The sequence below is a fragment of the Schistocerca cancellata genome, chromosome 2 (genome assembly GCF_023864275.1).
Source record: "Schistocerca cancellata isolate TAMUIC-IGC-003103 chromosome 2, iqSchCanc2.1, whole genome shotgun sequence".
Classification (NCBI taxonomy): domain Eukaryota; kingdom Metazoa; phylum Arthropoda; class Insecta; order Orthoptera; family Acrididae; genus Schistocerca; species Schistocerca cancellata.
The window spans coordinates 303,870,415-303,884,577 of NC_064627.1; the positions used below are offsets into that span (position 1 = coordinate 303,870,415).

The window sequence follows — 14,163 nt, forward strand, 5'->3', positions numbered from 1 at the left end:
TTGGTAGCATGATTAATGTGTAAGCAATCTCCTTTGTGAACTGATTGCACTTCTCCAGTATTCTACCAATAAGCTGAAGTCTACCACCAAACCTATGTCATCATTTCATTTCATATTCCTACAAAGTTTACACGCTGGTATTTGTATGTATGTGTTGGTCGATTAAAAGAGTGACTCACTGACATTGTAGTAATAGGATACTATGGGTTTTTTTTTGTTTTTGTTTTTTTTTTTTTTTTTTTTTTTTTTTTTTGTGTGAAGTGCACAGTTTTATGTTTCTTAACATTTACAGCAAGTTGCCAATCTCTAAACCATTTTGAAATCTTACCAAGATTTGACTGAATATTTAAGCGGTGTCTTTAGGATAGTACTTCATTATAGACATCTGCAAAAAGCCTAATGTTATTACCAATATTGTCTGCAAGGTCATTACCAACAACAAGAACAGCAGGAGTCCCAACATACTTCCCTGGGGCACACCCAAAGTTATTTCTACATCTGATGATGACTCTCCATCCAAGATAACATGCTTTGCCCTCCCTACCAAAAAGTCCTCAATTCAACTACAAATTTCACTTGATACCCGATATGATTGTACTTTTGACAATAAGTGTAGTTGTGGTACTGAGTCAAATGTATTTCAGAAATCAAGAAATACAGCATCTACCTGATTCCTTTGATTATATGAGAAAAGTGCGAGATGGGTTTCACATGTTTGATGTTTTTGGAATCCATGCTGGCTGGCATTGAGGAGGTCATTCTGTTCAGGATACCTCATTATGTTTGAGTCCAGAATATGTTTTAAGATTCTACAACCAACTGATGTCAAGGATATTGGACAGTAGTTTTGTGGATCACTTCTACCACCTTTCTTGTACACGAGTGTGACAAGCACTTTTTTTACAAGAACTGAGCATGGTTTTTTGTTTGAGGGATCTATGATAGATGATATGGTAGTTAGAAGAGGGGCTTAACTCAGCTGTAAATTCACTATAGAATTTGACAGGGTTTCCATCGGGTCCTGGAGCTTTGTCCAATTTTAATGATTTCAGCTGTTAATCAACACGACTGACATTAGTAATTATCTCACCTTTTCATGATACGAGGATTGAATTGGGGCAATTCTCCTGGGTTTCTGTTTGTAAAGGGACAATTGAAAATGGAGTTAAGCATTTCAGCTTATGCTTTGCTACCCTCAATTTCAGTTCCTGTCTCATTCATTAGGGACTGGACAATGACTTTGGTGGCACTAACAGCCTTTACATACAACCAGAATTTCTTTGGGTTCTGTGAAATATTAAGATTATTTGATAACATTCTGCTATGATAGTCATTGAAGGCATCACGCATTACTCTCTTGACAACCTTTCATTCAATGTATCTACAGCACTACGCTTTGTTTTACATTTATTATGCAGTAATCTCTGTTTCTTTACAGAGATTGTATACCATGGAGGTTCCCTCTCATTATGAACTGTTCTACTGAGTACATATCTATCCAGTGCATGCTCAACTATTCTTGTAAACTTGAACCATAGTTCCTCTGTATGCTCCTGCCCTGTGCTGAGTTTCAAATTCCTCGTTAAGGTATGACAATACTGATTTTTTTATCTAGTTTACTGAACATACATGTCTTTCTGCTTGCTTTAGTGTCCTTTGTATTTTGGTAATCATTGTTACCATAACTGTGTCATGTTCACTGATACCGGTTTCGATGTGGATATCCTCAAACAGTGTAGATCTGTTTGTTGCCATTAAATCCAGTATACAGTATTTCCATCATGAGTAGGGTTCTTAATTATCTGTTCTAGACAGTTTTGAGAGAAGGCATTTAGTAATGCTTCAAAGGATGTCTCATCATGCCCACTACTAACAAAACTGTGATTTTCCCAATTGATTGTTGGATGATTAAAAGTTTCCACCAATGATTACAGTATGATTGGGGAACTTATATACAGGCGAACTGAGGTTTTCTCTAAAGTTTTTGGTTACATCAGGAGATGAATCTGGTGGACAATAGAAGTATCCAATTATCATTTTATGCCCACTCCTGATACTAAGTAGTGCCCAAACAATCTCACATGCAACCTCAATTTATATCTCAGTGGATTTGAGTTTCTTGTCTGCTGGGACAAATACACCACCTCCATTTCCTATTTGTATATCCTTTCAATATACACTTTCATTTTCCCCAAAAATCTCACTACTTTTCATGAGAGCTTAAAACTCTGGCATTTTGTTGTGAATGATTTGGTACTTTACCATTAGGATTTTAATACTCTCACTTGTGGGAGGCATTTCTTTTGCTCTTACACTGACGCTTCTGGGTTTTCTACAGCTATTGTTATCTGGAATGGATGGAGAATTGTCTAATCTAAAAAACCCTTGTGTGCACTTCACACACAGTCAGCAACCTGTGTCACAGCCACTGATGTGTGGTGCACACCTGACCCATTGGGGTGTAATTTTCCTTCTTTCCCTGCTGTTGTTTATTTTGTGAGATTATGCCAGCACTAACAGGAAGTTGCATCCCTGGCCGATATAACAGAGCAATATTTTGCCAACTCCAATACACTACCAGATGAAAGTAGCATTATCTTTATCCTCTCTTCTCAGAGTGTGCCAACTTCCTGTCAATCCAACTGTGGCTGAGATCCCTTGAATGCTTCGGTAAGTTCTCTCTATTTGCTCTACTTAATAAATAGCCACATTTCTAACAAACAGGGGTATATTTTGCCCAACATTTTCATTATTACTTTTCACAAAACAATTAACAATTGCTATGGTAATACCACTCACTTGAGTACATTCAAACATCTGTACATGCATACTGTAGGACCTGAGAGAAAGACCAGAAAAACAGCTACCACTCTCTAATTGTTCATTACGCTCTTGTTGGTGCGTCATTTACTTTATGGCTCCCAGATTCTGGCACTTGCTGCACCATGGCACAAATGACTCCTGGATGACCAGTGGTTGTAATACCATTTTTACTGGTACCCTTCTTGCCAGCTCCATCACTACTCCACATTCACAGCATACAAGAAAGGAAAATACATAGTTTCCCTTTCCCACTACATTTATCCTTATTCAATTTACTCACGAACATCTCTTGTTGATGGTTTTCCAATGGTGTGTTGGGATGTTTACAAACATCCCAAAACACTATGCCATTTAGGGGCATCCTATAGTTCTCCTATGGCACAAATCTAGGAAGTCGCAGTCTAACTTGTCACAGAATCTTCAAAGTCTCTGGTTCAGCCCTTCCACTTGACTCAGAATCAAAAGGCCATGATCAGTGCTGGGGCCAGTGCTGCAGATTGGGAGCTTCGTTAAAACTCCATGTGCAAGGCTGGTCTTCTCAACCTTCTCTGCCAGTCACTGGAATGACCCACATATGATCTCGGAGATCAGACGATAGGCATCATTTTTTCGAACGTGTACCACACTCAGCAGTTGGCTGCATCCTGTTCCCTCAATGGTTGCTGGAGAATAGTCTCTTGAACATGTTGAATGAGGCCCCCAGGAATACACACTGAGTGTGCCTAGTGTCCTTTCCTGTCCCTTGCTGCGGTTTCCCCCTAAAGGGTAACATCATTCGCTGTACGCTTGAACTGCCTACAATTAATAGACCACTACTCTTTTGCATTTGCCTCCTCCTGAAAGCTGACAAAACAGGTTTCCCCAAAACAGATTGAGTCCCACTGGTTCAGTTTCAGTGAAAGACAGCACCTCAAACTTGTTGTTTAGGAGGATTGGTATAACACCCTAAGTCCTCCCTGGTCCCTGTCCATCCTGTAAAGGACACCTGGATCTGCTATTGACGTACCACTCGCAGTCAAGTAATGACAGATCCACGGGAGAGGATAGTAGTTGAGGTAGGTACCTCTGGTACTGGTATTACAGGTATGACTCAGGGGATTTCTTCCAACACACCGATTCACAACAGTTGCTAATCATTTGACAGTCGTCAGGGTGATTTCCAGTTGCTTATGAATGTCAACCAAGTCGTCCTGTGTTCGAGAACTGATTCACAGTGGGGCTGCATTTAAGCTGGTGCAATGTGTTACAATGCAGTGAACAAATAACTATAAGTCTCCATTGATTATCTTTTATTCTGTTGAGATAACAAGCTGCTAATTCCCAATGAGAATTGAAGCAAATACACAAAACGAGAATCCTATTAAGCTAACATAAAAGCCTGTGGTAAAAATTACTAGTTTTCTAAAATGTTTTGAGGCTAGTTATAGTTGTTAACAAACTTGAAAACAGAGTTAATTGATAATAAATGCAGATAATATATAGAGTTATTCCTCTGTAACAGACAACTAGATGTAACACAATATATCAGTCAGAAAATCTGTGACCAGAACTAAATCAAAAATGCCAATTTACTACAAATTGCTCATAGATTATGCAAAGGACAATGGTAGCTTCCGAAAATTTCCAAAAACACATGTTTACTTGCTCTGATACACAATGAAATTCAGGGGTGATGTATTCTCTGGCTGAACTGTAAATCAAAAATGCTCATTTGCTATGAAATAAATTATGTATGGAAAACACTGGTATAGATTCGTAAGCGTCTGAAAATTCTCAAAAATAACCTATTTGTCGTGTAACTGTACAATGAAATTAGAGAAGAATTGTTTTGAATGAGGATAGGCCTACGATTCTCAAAAATTTTAGAAGAGCACTATTAAGTTTAAGCCTACAATTGACGATAACACTAAGAGTTTATTGCGGCACTCATGAATGTTCGAAATTTCACAACTTATCACAATACAAACAGGTACTGATACAATCGATGAAAGATTATGCAGAAGCGACATGGAACAGTAAAATATGCAACTCTAGAACTTCAAATTGGCACACAATATTGTGCATGGAGTCTCACACAAAGGAAAATTCTGAAGTTAGCTTTGCGAATTGCTCAGATTTTCACTTAGCTGATTCTGTGCACACTTCAACACTGGCATGGCAAAGAAGAACACTGCGGCATGAGTTTCTCTTGGACAAAACCACTAAAACGTGCAGCACCAAAAAAGCATGTCTTCTGCCTGTTGTAGCTAACAATTTGTGACATCTCAAAACTGCTAAAATTACTGTCAACTGAAGATGATGAAAATCTACGCCATCCAAATGTTGCCAAGTTTTAATAATGCTATCCAAAGCGTTACCTATAAATCTTAGCAATAGATATTAGATTACAACAATCCTTGACAGAAAAGTCCAAAACCCCACACTGAACAAGAAAATGTTGCTGGGATGCTAACAAATGAACAAGGGCTATCTGTAAATATATAACACATACATCTTAACATCTGGCTGTAAAAACCTAAATACAGGGGAAGAAGAAGAAGAGCAACATTACGATCTTAACATAGGTCAATGCAGATGAAACACTACTCCATTCATGAGGAAGACTGGGTCAATGTCCTGTCAATGACGAAGTCATTAATGATGGAACACAAGCTCAGGTGGTAGAAATGAGCAAAGGAAATTGGCTCTATCTTTAGAAAAGGAAACAGCCCAACATTAGTCTTTAGTGCTATTGTCTTTTGTGACATAAGGACGAGCAAACTTTACAAACTGCCTTCAATTAAGAGACTCGTGTACCTCAAGCTTCAAGAAGTCTTTTAATTTCACATGACAATGATGATGATCAAGAATGCTGTATAGATGTCCAACAAAATTGTACAGCATTGTACTATCCTAACAACGGTTTGCACAGTGATCAATTTTCAAGTCAGTGGATAAGCTGAACTGTGTACATTAGATTAGATTTACTTTCATTCCAATTGATCCGTAGTGAGGAGGTCCTCCAGGATGTGGAACATGTCAGAAAAACAACAATACACGACATATATTTACAACTAAAACAAGTAAGCTAATGTACCATTCCACAGGTCCCAAGTGGAATGATCGTCATTTTTTAATGAACACTATGAGTCATTTTACAAATACTAATGCACTGAATTTAAAATAAAAAAAGTTTTTTATTTATTTATAAGGTAATAAACATGTAATACAACTACTGTAATACTTATTTACAATGAACACATTACTGCACTGAAATGGTGCAGAAGTAAGATTATACTTACACACACACACACACACACACACACACACACACACACACACACACACACAAATTTTCAATGAACACATTACTGCACTGAAATAGTGCAGAAGTTATGTTGTACTTATATACAAATCAGTTGGTTTTACTAAGAAATTCATCAATGGAGTAGAAGGAGTTGGCCACCAATAAATCCTTTAGGCTTCTCTTAAACTGAATTTCATTGGTTGTTAAGCTTTTTATGGCTGCTGGCAAGTTATTGAAAATGTGTGTTCCTGAATAATGCACACCTTTTTGTACAAGACTAAGTGACTTTAAATCCTTGTGAAGATTATTCTTATTTCTAGTATTGATTCCATGAATTGAGCTGTTGGTTTGAAAAAGTGATATATTTTTAATGACAAATTTCATTAAGGAATAAATATATTGTGAAGCAGTAGTTAGTATCCCTAGTTCCCTAAACAGGCTTCTGCAGGATGTTCTTGAGTTCACACCACATATAACTCTTACTGCACGTTTTTGTGCCCAGAAAACTTTAGCTTGGCTTGATGAATTACCCCAAAAAATAATCCCATATGGCATTATGGAATGAAAGTAAGCATAGTATGCCAGATTTTTCATTTTTATATCCCCTATGTCTGACAAAATTCGCATTGCAAACAGAGATTTGTTAAGACGCTTCAGCAGTTCTGTGGTGTGCTCGTCCCAGTTGAATTTATTATCAAGCTGTAATCCCAAGAATTTAACACTGTCCACTTCTTCTATCTTCTTGTCATCATATGTTAGACATATACTCTTGGGACACCCCTTACAAGTTCTGAACTGCATGTAGTGTGTTTTTTCAAAGTTTAGTGACAAAGAATTGGCTAGGAACCAGTGATTAATGTCCACAAATATTTTATTGGCTGATCTTTCTAAGACTACACTTGATTTGCTATTTATTGCAATGTTTGTATCATCAGCAAACAAAACAAACTTGGCATCTGCTAATGTTACTGATGAAAGGTCATTGATATACACAAGAAAAAGTAAGGGGCCTCAAAATGGAACCCTGTGGGGACCCACATGTAATTAGTTCCCAGTTGGATGATGCCTGATAACTTGATACATGTCTCTTTCCTAATAACACCCTTTGTTTCCTGCCAGAGATATAAGATTTGAACCATTTTGCAGCATTTCCCATTACACTATAATATTCTAGTTTACTTAAAAGGATATTGTGATTTACACAGTCAAATGCCTTTGACAGATCACAAAATATACCAGTTGCCTGCAATTTTTTGTCTAATGAATTAACCACATTTTGAAACTTCCTGTCAGATTAGAACTGTGTGCCCGACCGAGACTTGAACTCGGGAACTTTGCCTTTCGCGGGCAAGTGCTCTACCAACTGAGCTACTGAAGCACGACTCACGCCCGGTATTCACAGCTTTACTTCTGCCAGTACCTCGTCTCCTACCTTCCAAACTTTACAGAAGCTCTACTGCGAACCTTGCAGAACTAGCACTCCTGAAAGAAAGGATATTGCGGAGACATGGCTTAGCCACAGCCTAGGGGATGTTTCCAGAATGAGATTTTCACTCTGCAGCAGAGTGTGCGCTGATATGAAACTTCCTGGCAGATTAAAACTGTGTGCCCGACCGAGACTCGAACTCGGGACCTTTGCCTTTCGCGGGCAAGTGCTCTACCAACTGAGCTACTGAAGCACGACTCACGCCCGATACTCACAGCTTTACTTCTGCCAGTACCTCGTCTCCTACCTTCCAAACTTTACAGAAGCTCTCCTGCGAACCTTGCAGAACTAGCACTCCTGAAAGAAAGGATATTGTGGAGACATGGCTTAGCCACAGCCTGGGGGATGTTTCCAGAATGAGATTTTCACTCTGCAGCGGAGTGTGCGCTGATATGAAACTTCCTGGCAGATTAAAACTGTGTGCCCGACCGAGACTCGAACTCGGGACCTTTGCCTTTTGCGGGCAAGTGCTCTACCAACTGAGCTACCGAAGCACGACTCACGCCCGGTACTCACAGCTTTACTTCTGCCAGTACCTCGTCTCCTACCTTCCAAACTTTACAGAAGCTCTCCTGCGAACCTTGCAGAACTAGCACTCCTGAAAGAAAGGATACTGCGGAGACATGGCTTAGCCACAGCCTGGGGGATGTTTCCAGAATGAGATTTTCACTCTGCAGCGGAGTGTGCGCTGATATGAAACTTCTGGCAGATTAAAACTGTGTGCCCGACCGAGACTCGAACTCGGGACCTTTGCCTTTTGCGGGCAAGTGCTCTACCAACTGAGCTACCGAAGCACGACTCACGCCCGGTACTCACAGCTTTACTTCTGCCAGTACCTCGTCTCCTACCTTCCAAACTTTACAGAAGCTCTACTGCGAACCTTGCAGAACTAGCACTCCTGAAAGAAAGGATATTGCGGAGACATGGCTTAGCCACAGCCTGGGGGATGTTTCCAGAATGAGATTTTCACTCTGCAGCGGAGTGTGCGCTGATATGAAACTTCCTGGCAGATTAAAACTGTGTGCCCGACCGAGACTCGAACTCGGGACCTTTGCCTTTTGCGGGCAAGTGCTCTACCAACTGAGCTACTGAAGCACGACTCACGCCCGGTACTCACAGCTTTACTTCTGCTAGTACCTCGTCTCCTACCTTCCAAACTTTACAGAAGCTCTACTGCGAACCTTGCAGAACTAGCACTCCTGAAAGAAAGGATATTGCGGAGACATGGCTTAGCCACAGCCTGGGGGATGTTTCCAGAATGAGATTTTCACTGTGCAACGCTATACACATCTGTTACCAATGTATCATTTACTCTTAATGCTATTTGTTCCTTTTCATGTCTGGTTCTACCAGTCTCCTCCTTCACTATATCCCATATTGTCTTTATTTTGTTATCTGATATGACTATCTTTTCCTTGTAATATATTTGCTTTGACATCCGTATTACAGTCTTTAATATTTTGCAGTATTTCTTATAATAGCATCAACATTGGAAATGTTTCGGATTGACAGATACAGTTTTCTTTTCGTTTTACAAGATACCCCTATTCCTCGAGAAATCCATGGCTTCTTTGTAGACTTTGCTCTAACCTTGGTAAGTTTTGGGGGAAAGCAGTGTTCGAATAAGGTAAGCACTTTATTAGCAAAAATGTTATATTTTTCATTCATGCCATGAGCACTATAAACATCAGTCCAGTGAATGTCTCTGAGGAGTGTCCTAAAATAATCAATTTTTGGCTTACTGATCACCCTCTTGATCTCAGATTTAACAGATTTTATATCCTGTTCAGTATTAACATTTAACAGAAGGAACTGCATGTCAAGGTCTGAGAGGCCATTGACTATTGGTTTTGTAATATAATTTTGTTCATTGGACTTTTCTATAAAGATATTATCAATGGCTGTTTGTGAGCAAGTGGCTATCCTAGTGGGGAACTTTACTGTTGGAATTAAGTTGAATGATAGTGTTACTAACTCAACTAAGTTCTTATTGGGAGAGTCTTTAAGAAAATCTACATTGAAATCACCAGCAACCACTATTTCTTTGTTTTTGGTTGTTAAATGGGCCAGTACAGCTTCAAGGTGGTTTACAAACAGATTAAAGTTACCTGCAGGTGCTCAATATACACTTAATATTATGAAGGATTTTTTGTGAAATTCTAATTCTGTTGCACATGCTTCCATATGCTGTTCTAGGCAAAATTTATGAATGTCTATGTTCTTAAATTTATGACAGTTCCTGATGAATGTGGCAACTCCTCCTTTCTCCATTTCTGATCTACAAAAGTGAGATGCTAACCTAAACCCTGTAACACTTAAAAGTTCTATACCAGTGGTCACATGATGTTCAGAATGGCAGATTATGGCAGCTGGGTTTGAAGACTCTTAATTCATCTATGCAGATAGTTAATTCATTAATTTTATTTCTCAGTCCTCGAATATTTTGATGCAATAAAGATAGCTGACATTTCACATTGACTGAGTTAAAATTGGGTGGAGTTAAAATATCTGCTGACAGTTGAAAATTCTTAACCAATGGCTGTTTATGCTGATGTAATAAGCTGGAATTATGTTTTTTGATTTCTTTCTCAAACTGAAGGTTTGTCTGAGTTCTAACCTCTCTTAAAATTTGCTTTCTTTCTGTCCCCCCTACCCTAAAAATGGGTCTTTTCTGAATCCTACAACCACTGGTATTTTACCACTCATGACAGTGTCTCCCCTCTTTAACTTTCCTGCTATTTCCCCAGCCAATTTACCCTTCCCCTTCCTGTTGGCAATCTCATATGCTCAAGCTGACATCACTTAATTTCTGGGGATTTATCACGAAAGATTTAACCCAAACTGTGGAGACCAGACCACTGAACTTTAAAAAATGATGAGATACAAATTTAATGTATCCTGCTTAAGAAAAACTCTGTGAATCATCTCAATAAATTTAAGTGCAATTGCAAAATTGCAGTACCATTATTGCAGCATTTTGGATAGTTTTGTAGCATTTTGGGCCATACTTTTACAGTATTCATTATTTTGTCTGCATTTAAAAAAATACATTGTAGGAGAAGCAGAAAATTATTTCTCTCAGTTATTCTTGATGCAATTCTCCTCCCTCCTGTGAATTTTTCCATTAAACAGTTATGCAATCATGTGCCACAAAGCTAAAACAGTGAAATGCCTTCTTTCAATGAATTTAGACACCTGGCCCCAAGTACCTTTGCTTTTTATAGTGGAGAAGTTTTCTTATGGATTCTCTAGTTAAACATTTATGAAATGCAATATCAGTGGTTCAAGACAAAAGATGTGTTGAATACATTATTATGTATTCTGTAGTAATGAACTGCCTAGTATTGATACAGCAGAATATCGTAGGGAAAGAGGCATAGCCACTATGCAGTATGAAGGCAAATTCTGAACATAACAGCACTCATTCAGTACAATGATGCCATGTAATATATCTACCAAAGGGGAAACACTAGCCAGTTTGTCTCTCATAAATACTGATTGGATCAGAAACCTCTCTCTCAGTACAAATGTTCTCACTCAGTATTCAGATGTGTGTGTGTGTGTGTGTGTGTGTGTGTGTGTGTGTGAGAGAGAGAGAGAGAGAGAGAGAGAGAGAGAGAGAGAGAGACACCAAATGGTGCAGTCTATGGCAGCCATTAACTTTGAGAGAGAGAGAGACCACTTGAAGTACAATGCAGTCAGTCACCTACTTCAGACTTTGGGAGCCATTGTGGCTTTTCAAAAAGGTGAGAAAAGTGACACATTACTTGTATTTCAATAAACAGATATGGCACAAATGAACTGCTTTTATTTTTAATAATCCCATGCCAAAAGAGTTATCTATTATGATTCTGGATGGGATATGGCCATTTTTTTTTCCTTCACACAAATTCATTACTACATGCAGGAACATTGGTAATTCAATATTGGTAACCATAAATCACAAACAAAATCTACATTCTGTTTTTACAATGATGTTCTACGCTACAATACTGGAAAAAGATCAGCAAAATATTTTTGAGTGACTGTTCCTTACGAATCTTACAAAAAAAAAATGAAGTAATCGTGCTCGATTTTCTTTTCTCAAGGTTTCTCTGAATGGTTTTTGCCTCCCTTTCTTTCATTCTATCTTCTACTTTCACACTTTGTGCACCCTCAAGCATACTGTGGACTGATTTTGCTGCCTTTAAATCGTTTTAGTGCTTTTTCCAGTTTAGCTGAAGCTTGAGAGAGAAGTTCTCTTTGTGCCTCCTTGGATAGCTGGTGTTCTTTTCGCCTTTCGTTCAGAGCAACTGTCTCATAGTCAATTGAGTTTTCATGTTAATCATCTTTTTAATCTCCTCGTCAAGATGCCTTTTGGTTTTGTTCCTCTTTTGGTTTTCTTCAGATTCAAGTTTTCTTTTCCTTTCACATTCTTCCTTATAAACAGCATAACTTGCATGTGCTTGCTGTCCTTACCTTGTGAGCTGTGAGTCAATGGGCACAAAAAGGAGATGAGGGTATTGTTCCAAAGTATCCCTCATAGTCAAAGCACTGTTTGAATATATTTCAGTGATTGCTGTCTTGTCTTCTTCTAATGTGTGCTTCGAAGTGGAATACCTTCTTTCTATGTTTGCATTTCCATAGGAAAAAGTAAGAGAAGCCTTAACAAGTTTTGAAACATTTGGATGCCTTAAATCTATGGATCATGTTTCTCTTTTTGAGATGTGCTGCTGCCAGTAAATGTCAATATTGTTGTTATCTAATGCTAGGTCATCTTTTTCAAACTGTAGAACCTTTCATTTGTCTAATAAGTAACCTTGCCAGATATCGAAAGGCATCATTTTAGATACACTTACCATGTCACTGCAGCTTCTGCTCTTTATTCTTTCTTGGGATCTAAACACATAAAACTTTTCAATGGTGCACTTGATAAGCATGTCTTTCCATCACATGTTTGCAAGCTGTGATGTAACATTTCTGGGCATTCTTTAGTAATCACGGCTTGTCATATTCTTCCAGTTTATTAAGCTCTTCAGTTACCTGCCCACTAACAACTAGCTGTTTATGAGGAAGCAGATTCTCCAATGTAAAGAGGTCATTATGAAGCACTTAAGAAGTACTCTCAATTTTTCTCAAAGCAGAAACATTCAACACATGACCCAAAAAACCTTGAAGTATGGTTTCTATTTCTGTATGGAACTTTTGAATCAAAGGCGTTTGGCATTCAGGTGTTTTGTTAACTCACTGAATAGCTCTGCAGATGAATTCATCAAATGAAGTTCTGCTTTCATTAGAGACTTTTTTAAAGCACTCACAATGATACTGTGCAAATTGACTGAACTGTAAAAGAATTCTTTTTTAGAAGTATATGCTTAAGAAAGTAATATTGAATACTATCCCAATGTTCCAGAACCCTGCTGGCTGAAGGTCCTAAAGTAAGCCACCTTGTTGCCGTATGCCTCAAAACTTGTGATGTGGAACAACTTTGATTGAATTCCTTCAAATTCTTCCCAGCAAACAGGCCAACCATCAAAACAATGTTAAATATTAATCAAAAATTTCGGTGCTCCTTCACCTAAACACTCCAAAGGCTTCACACAGGCATTATGCAGTGAATGAATGTTGCAACTTTTGATGTTTATGAGTTGTTGCCTCAGGTATCCTGGCCATGACTATCTACAAACCTAAACTCTTTTTTATTGACGTTGGTCTGTATGATCCCAGCACAAGTCATTTATTTAGGGACAAGTTGGATTCAGAAGGTACTTTAAATAATTTCTGATGTAATGGTCCACCGTCTGCTTTGCTGATAAAGGTAGTTCTTAGGTGATGTGTTGTTATGCAACACTTACTCTTCAACCAAAATGTAATGGTTGTTCGCAATTTTTTTTTTTTTTTTCCCTTAACATCGTAGTTTCATCAAAACTCGAGAATAAATGAACATGCTTCATACAGTGTTTGTTGTGGTCAGTCCTGAGACTGGTTTGATGCAGCTCTCCATGCCACTCTATCTTGTGCAAGCTTCATCATCTCCCAGTACCTACTGCAACCTACATCCTTCTGAATCTGCTTAGTGTATTCATCTCTTGGTCTCCCCCTATGATTTTTACCCTCCACGCTGCCCTCCAATATTAAATTGGTGATCCCTTGATGCCTCAGAACATGTCCTACCAACCGATCCCTTCTTCTGGTCAAGTTGTGCCACAAACTTCTCTTCTCCCCAATCCTATTCAATACTTCCTAATTAGTTATGTGATCTACCCATCTAATCTTCAGCATTCTTCTGTAGCACCACATTTCGAAAGCTTCTATTCTCTTCTTGTCCAAACTATTTACCGTCCATGTTTCACTTCCATACATGGCTACACTCCATACAAATACTTTCAGAAATGACTTCCTGACACTTAAATCTATACTCGATGTTAACAAATTTCTCTTCTTCAAAAACGCTTTCCTTGCCATTGCCAGTCTACATTTTATATCCTCTCTACTTCGACCATCATCAGTTATTTTGCTCCCCAAATAGCAAAACTCCTTTACTACTTTAAGTGTCTCATTTCCTAATCTAATTCCCTCAGCATCACCC

The 14,163-nt window shown here is 38.5% G+C and overlaps 1 protein-coding gene and 2 non-coding genes across 3 annotated transcripts in view; all 3 read right to left on the reverse strand.

The window, feature by feature from the left end:
• LOC126161685 (mediator of RNA polymerase II transcription subunit 12) overlaps window positions 1–14,163 on the reverse strand; it is a 415,184-nt gene that overhangs the window by 59,296 nt on the left and 341,725 nt on the right. The window lies entirely within an intron of this gene.
• Trnal-caa (transfer RNA leucine (anticodon CAA)) lies at window positions 8,016–8,090 on the reverse strand. The gene has a single exon. It is a non-coding gene; the product is annotated as a tRNA-Leu (tRNA).
• Trnal-caa (transfer RNA leucine (anticodon CAA)) lies at window positions 8,316–8,390 on the reverse strand. Its single transcript has one exon. It is a non-coding gene; the product is annotated as a tRNA-Leu (tRNA).